Genomic DNA, 25876 nt, shown 5'->3' with positions numbered 1-25876 from the left:
ACGTCCCGCACTCAGCGCTCGCGGCTAAGGTGCCTGCGTCGACAAGTTCCCTAAAAGCGTATGGCAAAAACATACAAAGGAAGGAATCAAGTAAAGGAAATAACACAGCAATCTCTACTCAAAATAGAGTTATATTACAAGATAACTTGTCGCAGCTCTAACAGATTGTTCTCATGACATGTCTAGCAGCGACAAGGAAAAAGAGAAAACGGGCGGCCTAGTCTATGCGATCGCCCTCAACCCCCTTGATCTCGCTCACCTTGTCCACAATGGGTGCGACAAGGGCCTTGAGCGCTTCCAGATCAGCATCCGGCGGCAGGGACCTGAGGACGTTGGTGAAGTTGAGGCCTGGGTTGCGGAAGGCCACCTTCACCAGCACCTTTTGAAGAACTCCCGCGCAGATCTTGCGCGACTCGTCGGCCAGCTACTTTGGGATCTTCTCCCGGAGTCGCTGGAGGGCCGTCGCCACGCCTTTGAAGAACAAGCTGAGCTTGGCGCTGGGTTGGAGGTGCTCATCAGAAGAATACCCGAGGTCCTCCATCCCCAGCTGCGCCAGCTCCCCGTCGATGGCTGCGGCAACATTCACGAGACCCTCGGTCCAATGCTCCACAGTCTCCCTAAAAGCATTCTGGGCGGCAGCAGCACTCGCCAGCAGCGCCTCGTCGGCCTTGATCTTCTCCTTCAAGGCCACCTCCTGCTCCCTCGCGCCGTCCAGCGTCTCGGTCAAAGTGGCCAGCTTCAACCCAAGATCTGCGTTGGAGTCCTTGGTGGCGCTAAGCTCTTTGCTCCTCTCGGTGAGAAGACCCTGCAGCTCGCCATGAGCGACGGCGTCCTTCTCGCGCTCACGCTTGAGCGCGGCAAGCTCCTCGCCGCTCGCCTTGAGATCGGCCTCCAGCTGCGCCACTTTCGTCTCCAGCTCCTTCTTGGCGGCCTCGGCAGCTGCGGCAGCATCCTTCGCTTCCTTGAGAGCCCCGCCAATTGCTTGCTCACGCGCGGCAAGCTCCTCCTCGTGGCTATCAAGGTTGACCTTGCGCTGCGCCAACTCACCTTCCTGCGCAGACAGCTTCTCGGCAGCGAGCCGCTGTTGCTCCTCAACTTCAGCCTTCGCGAGGAGGGAAGCTTTCCGCTCCTCGGCAACCTGCTCCCGCTCCTCCGCCAAGGATCGGAGAGTTTCCTGCCTGAGACCCCGGAGCTCCTCAGCGCGTTTCTCAATGTCCACCCCCGCCCTCGTGACAAGCGCTTCTCAGGATTCCAGCTTGGCTTGTCGGGCGCGGTAAAGCGACAACAGCTTCCGCAGTAGCCGCTCTTCCTCAGACTCGTCGCTGCTGCTGCTTGGCGCGTCGACCAGCGTCAGCCCAGCGGAGGCGAGCACCTCTCCATCCAAGATCTCTCCTTCGACCGGCGCCTTGGAGCTTGACGCCCAGGGGAGCTTGATGAAGATGCCGTCGCCGGCCTTCAAATAGGCACCAGGCTGGGGCTCTTCGGAGCCTGGCACTGCAACAGCGGCGGAGGGATCGGCGGTTGGCGTAGCGCCTGGCGCTCCTGTGGCCTCGGGGCCGTCAGTGCGATCGCCAGATCCCTCGCCAGCTTCTGCGGCGGCAGCTTTGGCGGCCTCTTCGCCGACGGGATCATCAGCGCCGGCTTCTCCTTCGGTGGCGACGGCGTCGTCAGTATTGATGCGCGCGTTCTCCTCGCCGGCGACCTCGGTTTCCATTGGCTCTGCGGCAGATGGATCTGACGAACGGAGAAAGGACAAAAGTCAAGCAAATACTCAAAAATAAAATCAGAAGAAGAAGAACCCAAGGGAAGTTTTAAAGCAAGAGGATTACCTGTGCTAGGATCTGCAGTCGTGGTCTCAACCACCGGAGGGTCGCCAATGCTGTCCCTTGCTGGAGAACTGCCCCTCGCCGGAGAATTCTCCCTTGCCGGAGAACGCTCCCTTGCCGGGGAATCCTCCCTTGGCGGTGTAGTCGAAGCAGATGGCACTTCGGGAGCGGCTTCCGGGCACTCCTGGTGAGGCTGCTCTGCTCCTACACAAACCAACAGTCAGATATCAGCAAAGAAAGAGCACCTGTGCGCGCCTGACAGCAGAAAGTGAACCATATACTTACGCTGGGGGCTGCGCTGGGGGCTGCTTTGAGGAATGCTTGCCGGGTCCGGCAAGGTGGTTTCAGACATGTCCCCTGCCATCGCAATGGGATCATCCTCGATGACAATCACCGGGGCCTTGGCTCTCTTCGCCGCTCTCTGGGCCAGCGTCCTGAAAAGGAATAGGTTCAGAGTAAAGCAAATCAGATACAAGACAAAGCAACAAATTTGAAGAGTTACAAGTATAGCAAAGAATCTTACTCTTGTTCTTCCTCGTCGGAGCTGAGTGCAGAGAGATCGAAGTCCGGCTCGCCTCCGGTGCGACGAGGCGGAGGAGTAGGTTCCCTTGTCCGCTTGGCAGGAGCAGTAGTGGTGGACCGGGAAGACCCCGCTCCAGTTGCTGCAGCGGCGTGAGGCGCTCCCGCGGCAATAGTGCTTGCCGCGGTAGAGCGTGTTGCGCGGCACGACGGCTGTTGACCCGTCTGCCGCCCCGCTACGTCCACGGCCTTGCGGAGACGCCTTCTTGGTGGAGCCGGGGGCTCCGCTGGCGGCAAGCTGTCTGAAGGTTCAGGACCGGCAAGCTCTCCCTCGCCGGGCTCGCTCGACTCATCTTCGGGCCCGACAAGCTCTTCCTCATCGCAAACTCCTCGCGCTCGGCAAGGCTTGCCGCCTCTGCTGCCTCTGCCTCCTCCACGGTGAAACCAAACTCCCCCGCGGTAGCTGCTGCCGCCACCTCTTCCAGCCTGGTGGCGATGCACTGCATCTCCGCATCGGTGGTGTCGCGGGTGAGGCTCTTCTGTTCATCAGAGCGAATCGGCACTTCTACCAAGCCGTCAAAGAAATCCCACACGACGTCGTCCGCAGGCTCTTGCCAGGTTGGAACAATTCCATGTGAATCGCATAGCGGCATCATTGCACGGATGCGGTCGAGCGAGGAGTTGTTGCACAAAGGAACGACACCCCTCGGCAACATGAATGGATGTTGAGGATCGCGCTTGAACAGTTCCAGGAGCATCGCGTCCAACTCCAGGACAGTGAAGTTGAAGTTGAGGCCCGGACGCAGCCTCATGATATCCGCCGAGTTCTGGAACTCCCAGGCGGGTCTCCTCCTCTCCTGCAGGGGGGCGATGCGGCGGCGAAGAAAATCTGCGCCAATGGCGCCTACGGTGAGCCCGGCAAGCCTGAGGCGAAGGATCCGGGTGACGGCAATCTTCGGCCTATCGTCTTCCGGGGCCATGTTGCTCCAATCGTTGCCGCGCGCTATTGGGGCTTGTCGCAGGGCGGTAAATGGCTGCGGGTTCTCCTTGACAATCCAGCACCACTGTGCTCTCCATTCCTCCCACTTGCTGCGGAGCTCTCCCTCCAGATAAGCTTCCTTCTTGCCGACTCTCGAGATCCAGGCGATTCCGCCGGATAAAGGCTCTCCTCTCTCGACTCGGGGCATAAAGAAGTGGCGAAAAAGAGCTACATTTGGATGGACTCCGACAAAGTTTTCGCAGAGATGTGCGAAAACTGCCATGGTCAGAACAACGTTGGGGGTGAAGTCAAGGAGGCAGAACCCGTAGGTGTTCATGATGTCACAGAAAAATTCAGAGAAGGGCGGGCAGAGCCCGCAGTAGAAGAACAGCGCAAAGAAGGGGTATCCGTTCGGAGCCAGTTCCGAAGCGGCAGCCGGGAGTACCTTCGTGCGCGGATGCGCTCGCGTCTCCGTCGACCAGAAGAGGTAGTAGTACTCCCTCAGCTCCTTCGCGACAAGCTGAGGGGGGAAGATGGCCCGCTCCTTTCGCAGCGCCGCGAGCCGCTGCGCCTCGACCGATTTCACGCCCTTCCCCTTGTCGGCTTTCGGAGCCATGGCGGAGGTGGTGGGGGAGATCGACGGCGTTGGTGGTGCTGATGGCAATGGGGGGCAGAACGCTGCTCTCTTTCAGCTTTGGGAAGAAGGGGGGAGCGGCGGAGATTTGCGAGATTGGAGTAGCAACTGGCGAGATGGGCAAACTGCCCTTGTTTCCCCTGCTTATAAAGAGGGAGGGGGCGGACGTTTCGTCCTTCCGAATAAAGAAACCACCCACGATCTCTCCCACGACGCCGCATTCGACGCGTGCTGTTGGGGGAGGGCGCGGTGGATACGGAGTAAGATACGGCGTAACCCAGGCCGCGTGTGCCCGTGCCCTGTCTTGGGCCTGGCCCAATAGCGCTCGACACCGTGTGTGGCCCAGGCCCGGGGGCTCCTTTCGGTGTACTAGAGTAGGGGTACCCTAGTATCCCGAACTTGTGCACGGGCAGTTGCAGCGCCCCGCGGCAGGGCTTGCCAGGTGACCGCCAAGGTCCTCCGTGGTTCTTTTTGGAGCCATTCAAGAACAAAGTATTTAAGCCAAGAAGACAAGGCCCCGGCAAGAGGAGCTTGCCGGGAAGGCCAACCAAGGCATCTCAAGGAACTTGCCGCGACACGCCACGCGTCCCGGCAAGGCCCGGTGAGCGACAAGCTTCCGGGCGCGACAAGACAACGACCGCGGCAAGGCGCTTGCCGCGGCAAGCCACCACTCTGTACCCGCGCTCCAGCACATCCACCAACGTGTTGCCCTGGGGCCTTTCTAGGCGCGCGTGGCAAGAGGCTGTGCAGCCAGCGGTGCGCGGTGGCAAGCGACGCTGACAAGATAGCCATCGTGGCAAGCGGTGGCGTCCCTGACGGTCCTTTTCTGCACTGTTTGGGCGACACAGACGGGCATTTAATGCCTTTGTCCCCTGCCGTCAGGGTTAGGTAGGATACACTGTACAGGTAGCTGTACCAACCGCAATTTCCTTTTCTATTTTTTCCCTTGCCTACGTTGCCACCTGTCGGAGACCCCTTGAGCATATAAAAGGAGGCCCATGCGCATCGTAGAGGGGGGTTGGAAACCAGAAAACACTCACGCTCGGTCTCGTGTGTACTGTAGCACTTAGCGCTCCCGAGCAAGAACACAATACAATCAGACAAGCAGCAGTAGGAGTATTATCTCTCCGGAGAGCTCCGAAGCTGGGTAAACTACTCATGTGCTTCGCCTCGATCTGCTCTTCGTGCGATCTCCGCCCCCCGCCGAACCGAAAGGGGTCTGGTCTGCCAGCCCCATAGGTGTTCGTGGATCAGCTTCCCCCACATGAGTCTTTACCCTTTGAAGTTTTGTCTTGTCAGATTGAATGTTCAGATCTGAGAACACATGATATATGTCTTGCATATGAATACCCGTGGTGACAATGGGGGTATTATTTTGATTCACTTGATATATGTTAAGGCACTCAACTTGCGGATTCCCGAGGTGACTTTGGGGTAATCTATGCATAGGGGTTGATGCATGTTTTTATTATCTCTTCTCCGATAGTAACTTTGGGGTCTCCTTGTAGTTCTTTGTGTGGATTGAGTATTATGAATCTGAAATTGTTTGATACATATCGTATAATTAACTCACGGGTACTCACGCTGACATTGGGGTATCTAGGTGACATTATAGTTGGTTGATATGCATCATATGGTGTTATTTTAGTACAACTCTTGATTAGATCGATCGGAAAGAATAGCTTGCTGTTATTTTAGTACGAACTCTAGGATAGATTGCTTGGAAAGAATAGCTTTGAGGTGGTTTCGTAACCTACAAATAATTTCTATCTTTTCTTCTCCGCTAATAGGAACTCAGGAGTGATTCTTTATTGCACTTTGAGGGATAGTCATATGATCCAACTATGTTAGCATTGTTGAGAGATTGCACTAGTGAAAGTATGAGCCCTAGGCCCCATTTTCCATCATTGCAATACCGTTTGTGCTCCATTTACTATTTACTACCTTGCTGTTTTTCATTGTTCGCACTACAAAAACTCATATCTACTATCCATACTACACTTCTATCACTATGTATTCGCCGAACTAGTGCACCTATACAATTTGCCATTGTATTGGGTGTGCTGGGGACACAAGAGATTTCTTGTATTTGATTGCAGGGTTGCTTGAGAGAGACTATCTTCATCTTACGCCTCCCACGGATTGATAAACCTTAGGTCATCCACTTGAGGGAAAATTGCTACTGTCCTACAAAACTCTGCGCTTGGAGGCCCAACATGAGTCTACAAGAATAAACTTACATAGTAGACATCAAGCTCTTTTCTGGCGCCGTTGCCGGGGAGGTGAGTGCTTGTAGGTATATCTTTAGATCTTGCAATCAAATCTTTTAGTTTCTTGTTTTATCACTAGTTTTTTTATAAAAGAAAACTACATAAAAAATGGAATTGCGGTTGCATCATATTATTGATCATCTTTATAATGTCTTTCTTGAAAATGATGGTTCAGAAAATTGTGCTCAATTGATAGAAGAAGAATTTAATAAAATGATTGGCATGAATGATGAGCATGATTGCAATGTTATTAGTATGAATTCTTTGAATATTCATGAGGTTAACGATGATTGCACTAGCCATGATAGTGATGTGTCCTACAAGGATGTCAATTTTTGCGGATTAAATTGGGAGTGCACGCACACACCAAAAAGGGAAGATAGATTTTGTAAGAAGCATAAATATTGAGAAACAAAAAAGTTATAAGAGAGGCTAAATGATTGTGCTGAAAGATTTAATAATTTTCGCCATCCTGGTGAACTTTGCAACGAACGTGGTCATCTAAATCTCCAATGCTATTTGTTTCAGAATAAAATCATGTCCAAAAGTTGTGATAACTTGATTACCCTTGAGCATCATAAAGATCTTAGTCTTCTTTTGGGGTATGAAGAAATGAAACATATAACTAAGGGTATTCCAAAATTTAATCTTAATAGTATTCTTGATTTTGATATAGAGGAAATTTATATGTTTTGTGCGGAAAATTTATATGAAGAAATGAAACGTATAACTAAGGGTATTTTAAAATTTAATCTCAACAGAATTCTTGATTTTGATCTAGAGGAAATTTATATGTTTTGTGCAGAAAATTGCATTGAGAATCCTTATATTGCCAACTATCTAAAGACAAGAAAACAAATAGAGTATGAAGAGAGTACTAATGAAAGGGAAAATATTTCCCAATACCCTCCTAGTGTTTATTATGATGAATCAGGTAACGAGGAGGAGCTTCCTATCCAAACAATCTCTTCAATAAGAAGCTCGAAAAAATTGATTAAACCCACACGTGAGGTGGTCAAGAAGAAAAAGAAAAGAAGAAAAGGTAGAGGTAAAAAGGTAACTGTCCCAAGTAATATTGCTCCTATCACCATTGTGCCTCATGATAGTGAATAAAATATGTTGATGGAGGATGATCATATTGGGTATGATTTTGTGATGCCTACTACTTGTTATGATGATTATTATTGGGAAGACAATGATGTCTCTTATGACCTTGAAGATCTTTTTGGCACTTGCTTGGAAGAATATGACAATAATGTTTGCTATACCATTGGTGCCATTCATCCTATTGGTAAGAATGATTATGATGATATGCAAAACCACAAGCTTGGGATGCTATGTTTGATGAGCATGAAATGTTTCAAGATTTATTTGCTGAAAATAATGCTTGTCCCAAGCTTGGGGATGCTTTGCATAATGAATATGATCCTTTGATTCCTTGTACTTTCGATAAGAAAATTTATTATGATGATAGCATGCCTCCTATTTATGATGATTACAATGATGAAAGTGGGTTTGGAAGAGTGTCAACTCTAGGTAGTAGTGATCCCACTATTTTGGAGGGTGTTGAATCTTGTTACAATATTGATGAAAGTGGATTTGGAGAGGTCATGACTTTATTTAGTGATACATCCACTATTTTGGAAGAGGTTTCAATTGACTATGATGAGAACAAAGTTGCTACTTATGATGATTATTATGATGACATGTATTCCGTAAAGAGTGATAACTCTTCTATGTTTTTGGATCATGAAAAGAATGATTTATGTGATGGTTATATGGATGAATATATTCATGATGCTACTAAAAATTATTATGAGAGAGGAACTTATTATTTATGATGCTCTTGTTATGTTTCAACTTTTATCTTTTATGCGAGCATCATTGAAATCATCATGCCTAGCTAAAAGGCATTAAAGAAAAGCGCTTGTTGGGAGACAACCCAACACTTTTACCTACTGTTTTTGTGTGTTAACATGATTAGGCTACTGTAGTAATCATGTTTTATTGTCTTTGTTTCAATAAATTGCCAAGTAAAGCCTTTGGGATCATGTTGGGTGATGGTTGATTTGATCTTGCTGAAAAATAGAAACTTTTGCGCTCACGAAAATAACTCTCATTTTTAACAGAAGAGCGCTTTTGAGTTGATTATTTTTGCAGAATATTAATATAAAAAGTTGTCATGTGGTCCAAGTTTTTTTATACTTTTTGGAGTAGCAGAAGTACAGTTTGAGTACAGATTACTACAGACTGTTTTTTTTTGACAGATTATGTTTTCAATGCATAGTTTGCTTGTTTCCTAGTTTCTATGGCTTATATTTCTCAATATAAATTGTAGAAATGATATGCTACAGTAGGAATTGTGTGGAAACAATTATGAATCTTTTCTTTGACAGTACCAAAAGTGAAATGGTGCTCTTTATCATACTAACCTATCTCACAAAGTTCCGTTAAGTTTTGTGTGATTGAAATTTTCAAGTTTTGGGTGAGATGTCGATATGAGGAGAATAAGGAGTGACAAAACCCGAAGCCTGGGGATTCCCAAGGCACACCAAGTTAACATTGAAGGAATATCCGAGCAACTAAGCTTGGGGATGCCCCGGAAGGCATCCCCTCTTTCGTCTCGAACATTATTGGTAACCTCACTTGGAGCTATGTTTTCATTCGTCACATGATATGTGTTTTGCTTGAAGCGTCAATTTATTTTGTTAGTATTTGCTTTTTGTTATTTAGAATAATGTTTTGCATCTTTTATTTCAATAAAAGTGTCAATGCTAGCCTTTGCCATGCTTATTTTGCAAGTTTACATGTTGCTGTTTCAAATCAGAAAGTTTATCGCGATTGCAAAAATGTTGTTTCAAATCAGAAAGTTCATCCCTAACAAAGTAAGAATGTGATAAAATGCTGATTTTTTTTGCAAAATAAGCTCTAATAAAGTTTCTAAAGTGTGGTATTTGTTTCATAATTGTTGGAGTTAGGTAAGTATGATGAATATTGCATTCTTTACAGACTATACTGTTTTGGCAGATTGCTGTTATGTTTGCATATGTTTGCCTGTTTAATGATTCTATTTGAGGATAGGAGTATTAAATATGCAGATGCATTTACTATGAAATGTTGAATAATAATTTTAGTAATTTGCTACAGTAGAGAATGATAAGGTTTTGCACTGATTTATACTAACTTATCTCACGAGTTCTTGTTGAGTTTTGTGTGGATGAAGTTTTTGAGATTTAGGGAAACCCTGATATGAGAGGAAATAAGGAGACACAAAGGCTCAAGCTTGGGGATGCCCGAGGCATACCAAGCTAATATTCCAAGAAGTCTCAAGCATCTAAGCTTGTTCTTCAACAATTATCGATTAGTATCAGTTGAGCCTAAGTTTTTGCTTCTTCACATGAGTTGTGCTATGCTTGGAATATCATTTTGTTTTGTTTTGCTTACTGTTTCAATAAAATACTTAGATATGGTTTTTTAAATAAATTAGAGTCCTCAAATAGTTGCCAGGGAGGCTAGGTAAGCGGCATTCACATCCCATAAACGAAGCTCTTTTCTATGGAATTGCTCTAGTGCTTCACTTATATCCTATGAGTAAATTGTTGAATGAATTGAATATCATGAAACTGAAATTGTATGTTCATGTCATGCCTAGTGGTAGCTTCACATTGGGTTTAGAAAGTGAAATCTTTTGAGGCTTGACAATCACAATATTGGTCAAACAAGCAATTCACGAATAATAAGGAAGAGATGTAGGATCAAAAGTATGTCTAGAGGGGGGGTGATTAGACTACTTGACCAAATAAAAATCTAGCCTTTTCTCAATTTTAGTTCTTGGTAGATTTTAGCAACTTTGCACAAGTCAAGCAATCAACCTACACATGCAATTCTAAGAGTATAGCAGCGGAATGTAAATCATTGCATATGAAGGTAAAGAGGAGGAGTTTGGAGGGAGCAAACGCAATGTTCACACAGAGATTTTTGGCGTGGTTCCGATAGATGGTGCTATTGTACATCCATGTTGATGGAGACTTCAACCCACGAACCGTAACAGTTGCGCAAGTCCACGGAGGGCTCCACCCATGAACGGTCCATGAAGAAGCAACCTTGTCTATCACACCATGGCGATCGCCCACGAAGGACTTGCCTCACTAGGTTAGATCTTCACGAAGTAGGCGATCTCCTTGCCCGTACAAACTCCTTGGTTCAACTCCACAATCTTGACGGAGGCTCCCAAGTGACACCTAACCAATCTAGGAGACACCACTCTCCAAAAGGTAATAGATGGTGTGTTGTTGATGAACTCCTTGCTCTTGTGCTTCAAATGATAGTCCCCCCAACACTCAACTCTCTCTCATAGGATTGGATTTGGTGGAAAGATGATTTAAGTGGAAAGCAACTTGGGGAAGGCTAGAGATCAAGATTCATATGGTTGGATTGGAATATCTTGGCCTCAACACATGAGTAGGTGGTTCTCTCTCAGAAAATGAATGCTGAAAGTGTAGGCATGTTCTGATGGCTTTCCTCACGAATGAGGAGAGGGTGGAGAGGTATATATAGCCTGCACACAAAATCTAACCGTTACACACAATTGACCAAACTCGGTGGGACCGAATCATAAAACTCGGTCGGACCGATTCAGTTCATAATGTGACCGTTAGGCATTTCGGTGGGACTGACATGTCAACTCGGTGGGACTGATTTTGTTAGGGTTAGGGCATAACGTTATCTCGGTGAGACCGATTACACAAACTCGGTGGGACCGACTTTGGTAATAAGCTAACCAGAGAGTTGGTCAGGCAAACTCGGTGGGACCGAAACATTACGAAAGGGAAACAGGGAGTTTGCATTGCTAACTCGGTGGGACCGATCGCTCATCTTGGTTGAACTGAAACGTTACGAAGGGAAACAGAGAGTTTGCAATCCCATCTCGGTGAGACCGAGATCCCTATTGGTGAGACCGAAGTGACTAGGGTTTCTGGCAATGGCTATGTGAAATGAATTCGGCGGCGCCGGATAGATCAAATCGGTGGGGCCGTATTTGAAATTTGGTTTGGGACATATGTGGATATGAGAAAGTGGTTGAGGGTTTTTGGAGCATATCACAAAGCATTTTGAGCAAGCAAGCCATTAAGCAGCACCTCATTGATCTTGGATCACGAAAAGTAAAATGTAGAGTCTTGATCTTTAGAGCTTGAGCCAATTCTTTGTCCTTAGCATTTTGAGGGGTCCACATTCCTAATCCATGCCATGCCAAACATTGAACTTTCCTGAAATATTCATCTTGAAATGGCATTAGTACAATGAGCTATATGTTGTTAATCATTACCAAAAGCACCCATGGATAGTTGCACTTTCAAGAGAACTTTCACATGCAAATACACTATATTGGAAATCTTATGTGATTGTGAGCCCCCATCAAAATATTATATGCCAAAATTGTTGACGTTGGACAAGGGAGACAACCTAATGATTTATGTTTGTTCATATTGACATAGAAGTTATATTGTCATAGATCCTTCAACATGTGGTGCTTGGTACGTCTCCAACGTATCTATAATTTTTGATTGTCCCATGCTATTATATTACCCCTTTTGGATGTTTATGGGCTTTATTTTACACATTTATATCATTTTTGGGACTAACCTACTAACCGGAGGCCCAACCCGTATTGCTGTTTTTTTGCCTATTTCAGTATTTTGAAGAAAAGGAATATCAAACGGAGTCCAAACGGAATGAAACCTTCGGGAGCGTGATTTTTGGAACGAACGTGATCCAGAGGACTTGGAGTGCAAGTCAAGAAGCTGCCGAGGCCTCCACGAGATAGGAGGGTGCCCCCCTATAGTGCGCGCCCCCTTTCTCGTGGGCCCCTCGGGCATCCACCGACGTACTTCTTCCTCCTATATAAGCCTACGTACCCTGAAAACATCTAGGGAGCAGACAAAACACAATTTCCACCACCGTAACCTTCTATATCCGCGAGATCTCATCTTGGAGCCTTCGCCGGCACTCTGCCGGAGGGGGAATCAACCACGGAGGGCTTCTACATCAACATCCTTGCCCCTCCGATGAGTTGTGAGTAGTTTACCATAGACCTACGGGTCCATAGTTATTAGCTAGATGGCTTCTTCCCTCTTTTTGGATCTCAATACAATGTTCTCCCCCTCTCTTGTGGAGATCTATTCGATGTAAACTCTTTTTGTGGTGTGTTTGCCTTGATCCGATGAATTGTGGGTTTATGATCAAGTTTATATGAATAATATTTGAATCTTCTCTGAATTCTTTTATGTATGATTGAGTTATCTTTTCAAGTCTCTTCGAATTATCAGTTTGGTTTGGCCTACTAGATTGATCTTTCTTGCCATGGGAGAAGTGCTTAGCTTTGGGTTCAATCTTGCGGTGTCCTTACCCAGTGACAGAGAGGGTTGCAAGGCACGTATTGTATTGTTGCCATCGAGGATAAAAAGATGGGGTTTATATCATATTGCTTGAGTTTATCCCTCTACATCATGTCATCTTGCTTAATGCGTTACTCTATTCTTATGAACTTAATACTCTAGATGCGGGCAGGAGTCGGTCGATGTGTGGAGTAATAGTAGTAGATGAAGACAGGAGTCGGTCTACTTGTTACGGACGTGATGCCTATATACATGATCATGTCTAGATAATCTCATAACTATTCACTTTTCTATCAATTGCTCGACAGTAATTTGTTCACCCACCGTAATACTTATGCTATCTTGAGAGAAGCCACTAGTGAAACCTATGGCCTCCGGGTCTATCTCATATCATATTTGCTTCCAATCTACTTTTATTTGCATCTTTACTTTTTGCATCTATATTATAAAATACCAAAAATATATTTATCTTATCTTACTATCTTTATTAGATCTCACTTTCGCAAGTGGCCGTGAAGGGATTGACAACCCCTTTATTGCGTTTGTTGTGAGTTCTTTGTTTGTTTGTGTAGGTGTGTGTGACTTTTGAGGAGCCTCCTACTGGATTGATACCTTGGTTCTCAAAAACTGAGGGAAATACTTACGCTACTATTGCTGCATCACCCTCTCCTCTTCGAGGAAAACCAACGCAAGCTCAAGACGTAGCAAGAAGGATTTCTGGCGTCGTTGTCGGGGAGGTCTTCGCTCAAGTCAAGACATACCAAGTACCCATCACAAACCCATCTCCCTCGCATTTACATTATTTGCCATTTGCCTCTCGTTTTCCTCTCCCCCAGTTCATCCTTGCCGTTTTATTTGCCCTCTCTTTCCCAATCTCCTCCTCTCTTTTCGCTTGCCTTTTTCTGTTTGCTTGTGTGTTGGATTACTTGTTGCCATGGCGCAAGATAATACCAAATTTTGTGATTTCTCGAATACCAATAATAATGATTTCTTTAGTACTCCGATTGCTCCTCTTAATGATGTTGAGTCTTGTGCAATCAATACTGCTTTGCTGTATCTTGTTATGAAAGATCAATTCGCCGGCCTTCCTAGTGAAGATGCCGCTACTCATCTAAACAACTTTGTTGATTTGTGTGATATGCAAAAGAAGAAAGATATGGATAACAATATTGTCAAATTGAAGTTATTTCCGTTTTCACTTAGAGATCGTGCTAAAGTTTGGTTTTCATCTTTGCCTAAAAATAGTATTGATTCTTGGAACAAGTGCAAAGATGCTTTTATCTCTAAGTATTTTCCTCCCGCTAAGATTATCACTCTTAGGAACGATATTATGAATTTTAAACAACTTGATCATGAGCATGTTGCCCAATCTTGGGAAAGAATGAAATTGATGCTCCGCAATTTCCCTACTCATGGTTTGAATTTATGGATGACCATACACAATTTTTATGCCGGTTTGAACTTTGCTTCTAGAAATCTCTTAGATTCGGCCGCGGGAGGCATGTTTATGGAAATCACGTTAGGAGATGCTACAAAACTTCTTGATAATATTATGGCTAATTATTCTCAATGGCACACCGAAAGATCTTCTAGTAAAAAAGTGCATGCTATAGAAGAAATCAATGTTTTGAGTGGAAAGATGGATGAACTTATGAAATTTTTTGCAAATAAAAATACTCCTCTTGATCCCAATGATATGCCTTTGTCTTCTTTGATTGAGAATAATAATGAATCTACGGATGTGAATTTTGTTGGTAGGAATAGTTTTGGAAATAATGCTTATAGAGGAAACTTTAATGCTAGAACGTTCCCTAGTAATTCCTCTAATAATTATGGAAATTCCTACAATAATTCTTATGATAATTTTAATAAGATGCCCTCTGATTTTGAGAATAGTGTGAAAGAATTTATGATTTCTCAAAAGAATTTTAATGCTTTGCTTGAAGAAAAATTGCTCAAAGTTGATGACTTGACTAGGAACATGGATAGACTTTCGCTTGATGTTGATTCTCTTAAACATAGATCTTCTCCTCCTAAGCATGATATCAATGAGTCTCTCAAAGCAATGAGAATTTCCATTGATGAGTGCAAGGAAAGAAACGCTAGATTGCGTGCTAAAAAAGATAGCTTTATAAAAGCGTGTTCTTCTAGTTTCCATGAAAATAATGATGAGGATCTTAAAGTTATTGATGCGTATCCTATTAGATCTATGTTTTGCAATATGAATCTTGATAATTATGGGACTGATGATGAGTCAACTTTGCCTAGAAGGCGTCCCAAGAATTCAGAGTTTTTAGATCTTGATGCAAAATTTGGTAAAAGTGGGATTGGAGAGGTCACAACTTTAAATAGCATTTAACCCACTATCTCGGATTTCAAGGATTTTGATTATGATAACTGTTCTTTAGAAGTTTGTATTTCCTTGTTGCAATCCGTTGTTAATTCTCCTCATGCTTATAGTCAAAATAAAGCTTTTACCAAACATACGGTTGATGCCTTGATGCAATCTTATGATGAAAAACTTAATTTGGAAGTTTCTATACCTAGAAAACTTAATGATGAGTGGGAACATATTATAAAGATTAGAATTAAAGATCATGAGTGTTTTGCTTTGTGTGATTTGGGTGCTAGTGTTTCCACGATTCCGAAAACTTTATGTGATATTCTAGGTTTCCATGATCTTGATGATTGCTCTTTAAATTTGCACCTTGCGGATTCCACCATTAAAAAGCCAATGGGAAGAATCAATGATGTTCTCATTGTTGCAAATAGAAATTTGGTGCCGGTAGATTTTATCGTTCTTGATATAGATTGCAATCTTTCTTGCCCTATTATTCTTGGTAGACCGTTCCTTAGAACGATTGGCGCGATTATTGATATGGAGGAAGGGAATATTAGATTCAAATTTCCATTAAAGAAAGGCATGTATCAGTTTCCAAGAAAGAAATTAAAATTACCTTATGAATCTATCATGCGGGCTACTTATGAATTTAGTGCCAAAGATGGCACCCGTTAGATCTATCTTTGCTTTTATGCCTAGCTAGGGGCGTTAAACGGTAGCGCTAGTTGGGAGGCAACCCAATTTTCTTTATGTTTTTTGTTTTTTATCCTGTTTAGTAATAAATCTTGCATCTACCTTCTGTTTAGACATGTTTTTATCTTTTAATTAGTGTTTGTGCCAAGTAGAACCTATAAGATAACCTATGATGATAGTTGATTTGATTCTGCTGAAAAACAGAAACTTTGCACGCACGAATATATTTTTGTTAAATCACAGAAACGTGATTTTGCGTTGATTCTTTTTTATTCTGATCAATAAACAAATTGTCCAGGACTTCCTATTTTGGTAGGATTTTTAAAGTTCCAGAAGTTTGTGTTAGTTACAGATTGCTACAGACTATTCTGTTTTTGACAGATTCTGTTTTTCGTGTGTTGTTTGCTTATTTCGATGCATCTACGGCTAGTAAATTAGTTTATAAACCATAGACAAGTTGGATTACAGTAGGTTTAACACCAAAATAAATAAAGAATGAGTTCATTACAGTATCTTATGTGGTGGTTTTGTTTTCTTTCACTAACGGAGCTTATAAGATTTCCTGTTGAGTTTTGTGTTGTGAAGTTTTCAAGTTTTGGGTAAAGCTTTTATGGACTATGGAATAAAGGGTGGCAAGAGCCTAAGCTTGGGGATGCCCAAGGCACCCCAAGATATTCAAGGATAGCCAAAAGTCTAAGCTTGGGGATACCCCGGGAAGGCATCCCCTCATTCGTCTTCGGTCATTGGTAACTTTACTTGGAGCTATATTTTTATTCGCCACATGATATGTGTTTTGCTTGGAGCGTCGTGGATTATATTAGTCTTTGATTTTTAGTTTACCACAATCATACTTTCTGTACACACCTTTTGGGAGAAGCCTATTTTATTAGAATTTGCTAGAATACTCTATGTGCTTCACTTATATCTTTTGAGCTTGATAGTTTTTGCTCTAGTGCTTCACTTATATCTTTTAGAGCACGGTGGTGTCTTAATTTTGAAGAAATTACTAGTCTCTCATGCTTCACTTATATCTTTTTTAGAGTCTTTTAGAAAAGAATGGTATTTGCTATGGTTACAAAATTGGTCCTAGAATGGTAGGCATCCAAGTTGGGTATAATAAAAACTATCATAGAAAGTGAATTGGATGCTATGATCAATTTGATACTTGATAATTGTTTTGAGATAGGGAGGTAGTCATATTAAAGTCATGCTAGTTGGGTGATTATGAATTTAAAGAATGCTTGTGTTGAAGTTAGAAAGTCCTGTAGCATGCACGTATGGTTAAAGTTGTGTAGCAAATTTGAAACATGAAGTGTACCTGGCTTGTGCATCCTTATGAGTGGCGGTCGGGGACGAGCGATGGTCTTTTCCTACCAATCTACCCCCCTAGTAGCATGCACGTAGTACTTGATTTTTGATGACTTCTAAATTTTTGCAATAAGTATATGAGTTCTTTTGACTAATGTTGAGTCCATGGATTATACACACTCTTACCTTTCCACCATTGCTAGCCTCTTCGGTACCGTGCATTGCCCTTTCTCACCTTGAGAGTTGGTGCAAACTTCGCCGGTGCATCCAAACCCCGTGATACGATATGCTCTATCACACATGAACCTCCTTATATATTCCTCAAAACAGCCACCATACCTACCTATTATGGCATTTCCATAGCCATTCCGAGATATATTGCCATGCAACTTTCCACCGTTCCGTTCATCATCATGACATACTTTACTTTTGTCATATTGCCATTGCATGATCATGTAGTTGACATTGTATTTGTGGCAAAGCCACCATGCATTATTTTTCATACATGTCACTCTTGATTCATTGCACCATCCCGGTACACCGCCGGAGGCATTCATATAGAGTCATATCTTGTTCTAGTTTCGAGTTGTAATTCATATGCTGTAATCAATAGAAGTGTGATGATCATCATTATCAGAGCATTGCCCAAAGAAAAAAAGAAAAAAAAGAAGAAAGGCCAAACAAAAAGAAAGGCCCAAAAAAAGAAGAAAAAAAAGAAAAATAAAATAAAATAAAATAAAATAAAAAGGGCAATGTTACTATCTCCTTTTCCACACTAGTGCTTCAAAGTAGCACCTTGTTATTAATGTAGTGAGTCTCATATATTGTGCTTCAAAGTAGCACCATGTTTTTCATATAGTGAGTCTCATAAGTTGTCTTTTTCATACTAGTGGGAATTTTTCATTATAGAACTTGGCTTGTATATTCCTACGATGGGCTTCCTCAAATGCCCTAGGTCTTCGTGAGCAAGCAAGTTGGATGCACACCCACTAGTTTTCTTTTGTTGAGCATTCATTTATAGCTCCAGTGCATCCGTTGCATGGCATTCCCTACTCCTCATGTTGACATCAATTGATGGGCATCTCCATAGCCCGTTGATTATCCTCGTCAATGGGAGACTTTCTCCTTTTTTGTCTTCTCCACACAATCCCCATCATCATATTCTATTCCACCCATAGTGCTATATCCATGGCTCACGCTCATGTATTGCATGAAGGTTGAAAAAGTTTGAGATTATTTAAGTATGAAACAATTGCTTGGCTTGTCATCGGGGGTATAGAAGTCGGGAACATCTTTGTGTGACGAAAATGAAGCATAGCCTAACTATATGATTTTGTAGGGATGAACTCTCTTTTGCCATGTTATTTTGAGAAGACATGATTACTTTGATTAGTATTCTTGAAGTGTTACTATTTCTCTTATCAGTATGAACTTTTATTTTGAATCATTTGGATCTGAAAATTCATGCCACAATAAAGAAAATTACATTAAGAATTATGCTAGGTAGCATTCCACATCAAAAATTCTCTTTTTATCATTTACCTTCTCGAGGACAAGCAGGAATTAAGCTTGGGGATGCTTGATACGTCTCCAACGTATCTATAATTTTTGATTGTTCCATGCTATTATATTACCCCTTTTGGATGTTTATGGGCTTTATTTTACACATTTATATCATTTTTGGGACTAACCTACTAACTGGAGGCCCAGCCCATATTGCTATTTTTTTGCCTATTTCAGTATTTTGAAGAAAAGGAATATCAAACGGAGTCCAAACGGAATGAAACCTTCGGGAGCATGATTTTTGGAACGAACGTGATCCAGAGGACTTGGAGTGCAAGTCAAGAAGCTGCCGAGGCCTCCACGAGATAGGAGGGCTTGCCCCCCTATAGGGCAGGCCCCCTGTCTCGTGGGCTCCTCGGGCGTCCACCGACATACTTCTTCCTCCTATATAAGCCTACGTACCCCGAAAACATCCAGGGAGTAGACGAAACACAATTTCCACCACCGTAACCTTCTGTATCCACGAGATCTCATCTTGGATCCTTTGCCGGCATTTTGCCGGAGGGGGAATCGACCATGGAGGGCTTCTACATCAACATCCTTGCCCCTCCGATGAGTTGTGAGTAGTTTACCACAGACCTACGGGTCCATAGTTATTAGCTAGATGGCTTCTTCTCTCTTTTTGGATCTCAATACAATGTTCTCCCCCTCTCTTGTGGAGATCTATTCGATGTAAACTCTTTTTGCGGTGTGTTTGCCGAGATCTGATGAATTGTGGGTTTATGATCAAGTTTATCTATGAATAATATTTGAATCTTCTCTGAATTCTTTTATGTATGATTGAGTTATCTTTGCAAGTCTCTTCGAATTATCAGTTTGGTTTGGCCTACTGATAACCCACAAGTATAGGGGATAGTTGTAGCCTCTTTCGATAAGTAAGAGTGTCGAACCCAACGAGGAGCTAAAGGTAGAACAAATACTCTCTCAAGTCCTATCGGCCACTGATATGACTCTACGCACACTTGATGTTCGCTTTACCTAGAACAAGTATGAAACTAGAAGTACTTTGTAGGTGTGAAAGGGTAAGTTTGCAAGATAATAAAGAACAAGTAAATATAAACTAGGGGCTGTTTAGATAAAGAAGCAAATAAAGTAAATATAGCGAGTGTGGAAAAGTGGTGGTAGGAGTTGTGAAATTGTCCCTAAGCAATTGACTATGTTACTAGACCGGTAATCACTATTGCAATTCTATTTGAGGGAGAGGCATAAGCTAACATACTTTCTCTACTTGGATCATATGCACTTATGATTGGAACTCTAGCAAGCATCTACAACTACTAAAGATTCATTAAGGTAAAACCCAACCATAGCATTAAAGTATCAAGTCCCCTTTTATCCCATACGCAAACAACCTACTTACTCGGGTCTGTGCTTCTGTCACTCACCATAAGCAAATCATAAACATATTGCAAACCCTACAACGGGAATCCCTCACGCTTGCACGACACGGAGGGTACAATAGGACAGCACCAATAATAAAACATGCAACTCAAACCAATCATAGCAATTCATCAATCGCCGATAGGACAATAGAAATCTACTCAGACATCACAGGATGGCAACACATCATTGGATAACAATATGAAGCATAAAGCACCATGTTCATGTAGAGGGTACAGCGGTCTGCGGGAGAGTGGACCGCTGGATATAGATGGGGGAAGGTGATGGAGGTGTTGGTGAAGATGGCGGAGGTGTTGGTGAAGATCGCGGTGATGATGATTGCCCCCGGCAGCGCTCCGGCGCCACCGGAAGCAAGGGGGAGAGAGCCCCCCTTCTTCTTCTTCTTCCTTGACCTCCTCCCTAGATGGGAGAAGGGTTTCCCCTCTGGTCCTTGGCTCCCATGGCTTGGGAGGGGCGAGAGCCCCTCCGAGATTGGATCTATCTCTCTGTTTTTGCGTTCTGTCCTGGTTCTGTTTCACCGTTTCGTGTTTATATGGAGATCCGTAACACCGATTGGCCTGAAATCTTTGGCGTGATTTTTTTCTTCTGAATATTAGCTTTCTTGCGGCAAAAGAATAGCATCAACCTCCTTACGGTGGGCTCACGAGGGTAGGGGGCGCGCCCAGGGGGGCAGGCGCGCCCCCTACCTCGTGACCACCTCGGGCACCGTCTCGCGTGGATTTTTCTTCCGTATTTTTCCATATTTTCTAAAAATAAGCTCTGTCCGTTTTTATTCCGTTTGGACTCCGTTTGATATGGATATTCTGCGAAACATAAAACATGCAACAGACAAGAACTGGCACTGGGCACTGGATCAATAAGTTAGTCCCAGAAATAATATAAAAAGTTGCCAAAAAGTATATGAAAGTGAATAATATTGGCATGGAACAATCAAAAATTATAGATACGACAGAGACATATCAGCATCCCCAAGCTTAATTCCTGCTCGTCCTCGAGTAGTGTCGTGGAATTGTCACGACAGATGTCCTCGTGAAAGGACTTAATTGTGGAGCCATCGCAACTAGGAAGCTTGAAGGGGTTAATCGGGACAAGGGAAACGAGAGGTTTTATACTAGTTCGGCCCCTTACGGTGAAGGTAGGGCCTATGTCTAGTTAGGTTGGTATTGATGTTTCGATGACCAGGGAGCGAGATACGCTATGCCCGGCTCTCCATGAGTTGTTTCTTGCCCTAAGCCGCCAGCAGGTCGTCCCCTTATATACACGGGTTGACGCCCTGCGGCTTACAAAGTCCCGGCCGGCTTAGAAACAGTGTCCGGCTCGGTGACTAGTTAAGTGTACCTTATGATACAATTCATATTACCGTGCGGTTTATTACAACGGGCCTTAAGTCGCCTGTGGGCCTTAAGCCCTCTATGAACCGCCATCTTCATGCTTTGGTCTTGGGCTTCTCTCTGGTAAGTCTTCTTTGCGTAACCCGGCCCCTCTTGGGCGGCTTACACAAATAGTTATATCCCCAACATTAGGCCCCAGATTGATTTGAACCTGTTCATGTCAATTTTAAAATACCTTATGGAACTGTCCTTCAGTCTTTTGTCTTGCGTGAGGATTTTAACCCGCCGTGACGTCATCATCTGGATCCGGGTTAAATCACCATGACGTCATCTTCAATAAAACTTATTTTTACTCCGTCATATCCTCCAACGGATCTTTGCCTTTACTGACCATCCCGAGAATCAAGGCGTCAGGGCCGCTGGATAATAATTTTATCTCCTCGTTTCTCGCGCCGCCTCAGTTATCCTTCTCTTATAAATAGGCGCGACCCTGGTCTTCCCATTCTCCTCCTTCCAGTCATCTTCTTCCTCTTGCTGCTTCTCTGTCGCTCGAGCTCTGCCGCTACCGCCGTCGCAGATCTCATCTTCACCAACTCCGGCCGCTGCATCAACCTGGTTTGACCAGAGTAACGCGACAATCTTCCGCTGCAACCCAACATCCGTAAGTCCCCTTTTTCCTGCCTCTTAGATCCACATTTAAGACCTTCGAGTTCTTGCGTTCTTCACTGTTTAGCAGTTCCCTTTCATAGATTCCATTACCCCCGCTTTTCTTGATCTTTAGAGATGGTAGAAACCGATACGGTAGGTTTTCCGCACCTACTTTGGACGTAGATAAATCCCTTTCTGTTACACAGAGGTCCCATTCGAGCTCTTGAACTTCATCTGCATCAATTTTAGGTCTAGAAAACTTTCTTGTCAGTGTCATTTTTTGATCTCAAATATCAATAGCAGATTATGAAACCTGTTTGTATCACCCGGAAAACTACTTCTGTCAAATACTCTTCCACACAACTGTCCATGTAGCCGGCTTAGATAAATGACACAGAACTGTGAACCTTAATTGCTCCTCATGACCTTAAGAAGTTGGAACTGCTTTTGTTATGTGCGGCATCTTAAATACCATTGCGTAGTTATCCTTATATCATTAGGCCCCTTATTAAGCTGCCACCTTGAATAATTAAGATATTTCTTCCGGGTTAAAATTGAACCGGATCTTCTTATTTTGTCATAAGCCAATTGTTGTCATGGCTCCTAAGGCTGCCAAGGCCCCTGTGACATGCAATTGGGTCCCATCCATAGTTACCAAGAGTAAACTGGCTGAGTTCGTGAAATCTGGCCACCTGCCAAAAAAGGAGGTCATGTCTTATCGTGCCCCTGACCCGTTTGAAGAGAGGCCTCAACCCAAAGAAGGGGAGGTAATAATTTTTACGGATCATATGAGCCGGGGATTTGCTCCTCCCGGCTCAAAATTCTTCAGGGAGGTTTTGAATTTCTTTGACCTTAGACCTCAAGACATCGGACCCAATTCCATGTCAAATATTTGCAATTTCCAAGTCTTCTACGAGGTGTACCTGGGAGAGGAGCCAAGTCTGCTATTGTTCAGGGAACTTTTCTACTTGAACCGGCAAAATGAACGTGCCAACGGGCCCAGTCTTGAGCTTGGCGGCATCTCAATCCAGCGACGGAGAGACTGCCTTTTTCCTTATGCTGAGCTGCCGAGTCACCCAAAATCATGGAACCAAACGTGGTTCTATTGTCAGGACACTTCTCCGGCTGATGAGAAGCCTCTGCCCGGCTTTGGCGCCCTGCGCCTTGAGTCCAACCATCCGCTAACAGACAAACTGACGGCCGTTGAGCGTCTGCCTCTCAATCCCACCATCAAGAAGATCAAAGCTCTCTTGGGAAACAGTTTAAACGACATCGATCTGGTCCGAGTCTGGGTCACTTTTCGAGTACTTCCCTTAAGCCGCCGTTCCGGCTTAATGTGTACTTACACAGGCAAAAAGGATGACCCATTACGCCATAGTCCTGACGACTTACCAGATGATGTGGTGGATGCTACAACCCAGTCACTGCTGAAGGAGGGCACTGTGACGAGTAACACCTTCGGCTTATTTCCCTTCTGCAAGAAGAACCCGGCCCCTGCAGTAAGTTATCAATCTTTAATAAATACTCTTTGCTGTATTATATCTTTTTTGGTACTCATCATTCCTTATCCTTTTCCACAGGCCGATGATAACTTCTGGAAGGTCAAATATGACCATGAGGCTGCCAAACAAGCCAGGACGACCAAGGAAACCGAAAGGAAAGCTGCCAAGACGGGAACCTCAAAGAAGAAGAAACCCAGCGCCTCCGACTTACTCAAATTGGATGATAGTTCTTCGGATGATGAAGAGGTAATCTTTAAATTTTCTTAATTCCCTTGTCATTACCGGTCTGACATTCTATCCCTTTAGGAGGATACGGGGAACAGTCAAGCAGCCGATGAAGAGGTAACTATAATCTCCTCCAACTCAGAGCCTTTGCCAAAGCAAAAGATCCGAAGGGTGACTCAGAAAATAAGATTTTCACATGCTCTTGCTTATCAAGATCCTCAATTTCTTTTGAGGCAACAACAGCTTGTGAACCGGAGGCAGACCCGGAACAACGAGGATGCAGAACTCTCCTCCGGCTTACCTGACGTAACCAGGAAGCGTCGGGACTGATGTTATCTCTGATTTACGTTCTGTTTTACCTTTAGCGGGCTTAATTCGTCAACCTCTCAATTCGTCTGACTCCAATTATCAGGATACCTCTCCTTCTTCCGGCGAATCCATGCAATCAAACATGCCGGCTTTCAAAACTGCTCTCGGGTAATGTAACCTTATGTACCTTGAGCTTTACTTTACCCATGCTTGCGTATTCATCCTTCTGCCTTTGTTAACAACATGCAAGTGAAACCCAACAAGAGGGCAAAGAAGAATTAGCCGTCCCAAGACCCGATTGTAACTGAACTGGTGATTAATACGTCTGCTCCAGACAGCTCTACCCATCAGCCGCCGCCTGGACCGGCTTCTGATATTCCAGTGCCAACCTCTGATCAGCTCACCGAAGATACTCTTAATAGTTCTGATAACCCGGAGACTCCTAGCCCGGTCAAAACAAATGACCCGGAAGTTGAGATTGTGAGGTCTCAGTTTGTTGAACCAGGGCGGCCTACCATCCTTGCCAAATGTACTGCCAAGGAAGAACTTGCCGAACGCTGAAAAGCCAAGCAGGACATTACTGATTATACTCACATAAGCATTGGTGATATAGTCTCGGGCTATCTGAATCAAGTGCATAATAGCCGTGACCTAGAAATTGACATGGTAAAACAAATACAGCACAAATCTGAGGTATAACTTATACTATTTACCTGAATCTTACATACTGTACCAGCCCCTAAGTCTATTGCTTATGAATAAATATGCTGTAGACTTAGAAATCTGCTTTACTTGTTAGTTTATCCGGTTCAAAGAGAATATATTTAACCCGGTTATAACATGATAGTTTCAAATTTGCAATATACATTAGCCCCCAAGCATCAAGTATCTTTACTTGTAAAGTGCTTGAGACTTAATATGTGTGACCCGGTATGATAAGTTTAAAATTCTTCAGCATACATTAGCCCCCAAGTGCCAAGCATCTTTACTTGTAAAGTGCTTGGGACTTGAATGTTACCTTACTATGGTCCTTACCATAACCTGGTGTCAATGCAGGCCACCATAAGTCAATTTGGATTGGAGCTTGCTATCCTGAAGAGTCGTTTGGAAACTCAAGAACTTGAAACTCAGAAGGCGAACTCCAAATTTGAATTCAGTGTCTCTGAAAATGAGAAGTTGAAGAAAATTTTTGAGTCAGAGAAGAAAGCTTGGGCTGATGAGAAGGCTTCACTGGTGACTCGGGCCGAGACAGCAGAAGCATCTCTTGCAGAAGCAACAACTGAGCTGTCCGACTTAAAACGGCAGATATCTCAAATGGTCTCAGCCATCTTCGGTAAATTACTGTGCAAAACCTCAAACATTGTAACCTTACAATGACTATTGTAATAATTACTTTCGGCTGACTGTTATGCTTGTGCACACACAGGCCCCAGGAGTACCAAAGCAAAACATGTTGATCAAGCTTAAAGTAGTTTACACCTTAGTGGAACAGCTGTACTCCGGGTAACAACGTGCCTTGGCCGTTCTAGCCTTATCAAACACCCCTCCCCGCCTCTTACAAGACGTGCTGAAGCATCTCGCTGTGCTACCTTAGCGAATTCAGGATTTAGGGCGGGCATCCGCAAGAACCGGCGCCGTAGCCGCATTGAGCCGGGCAAAAGCATGGCTTCCAGAGCTAGACCTGGCCGACCTTGCTCTTGGATATCCCAGTCGGAAGGAGGACGGTACTGTATTTGATGACCAGGACTTCATCGCCTGTGTCAAAGTTATACGTCCCGTGGCAACCCTTATTGGTAATGACACCGACCTCACCAAGTATTCTCCGGGCTATGATAGTGAGAATCGGCGAATTCCAAACGTTCCATATGATGAAGTCAGCTTGATCCCTCCTATTCGTAAGCATACCTTTGCCCCTGAAGTGGACCCAGCCGA

This window comes from Triticum dicoccoides, chromosome 3B, assembly GCF_002162155.2.
Source record: "Triticum dicoccoides isolate Atlit2015 ecotype Zavitan chromosome 3B, WEW_v2.0, whole genome shotgun sequence".
NCBI lineage: Eukaryota > Viridiplantae > Streptophyta > Magnoliopsida > Poales > Poaceae > Triticum > Triticum dicoccoides.
This window is presented reverse-complemented; position numbering follows the sequence as displayed.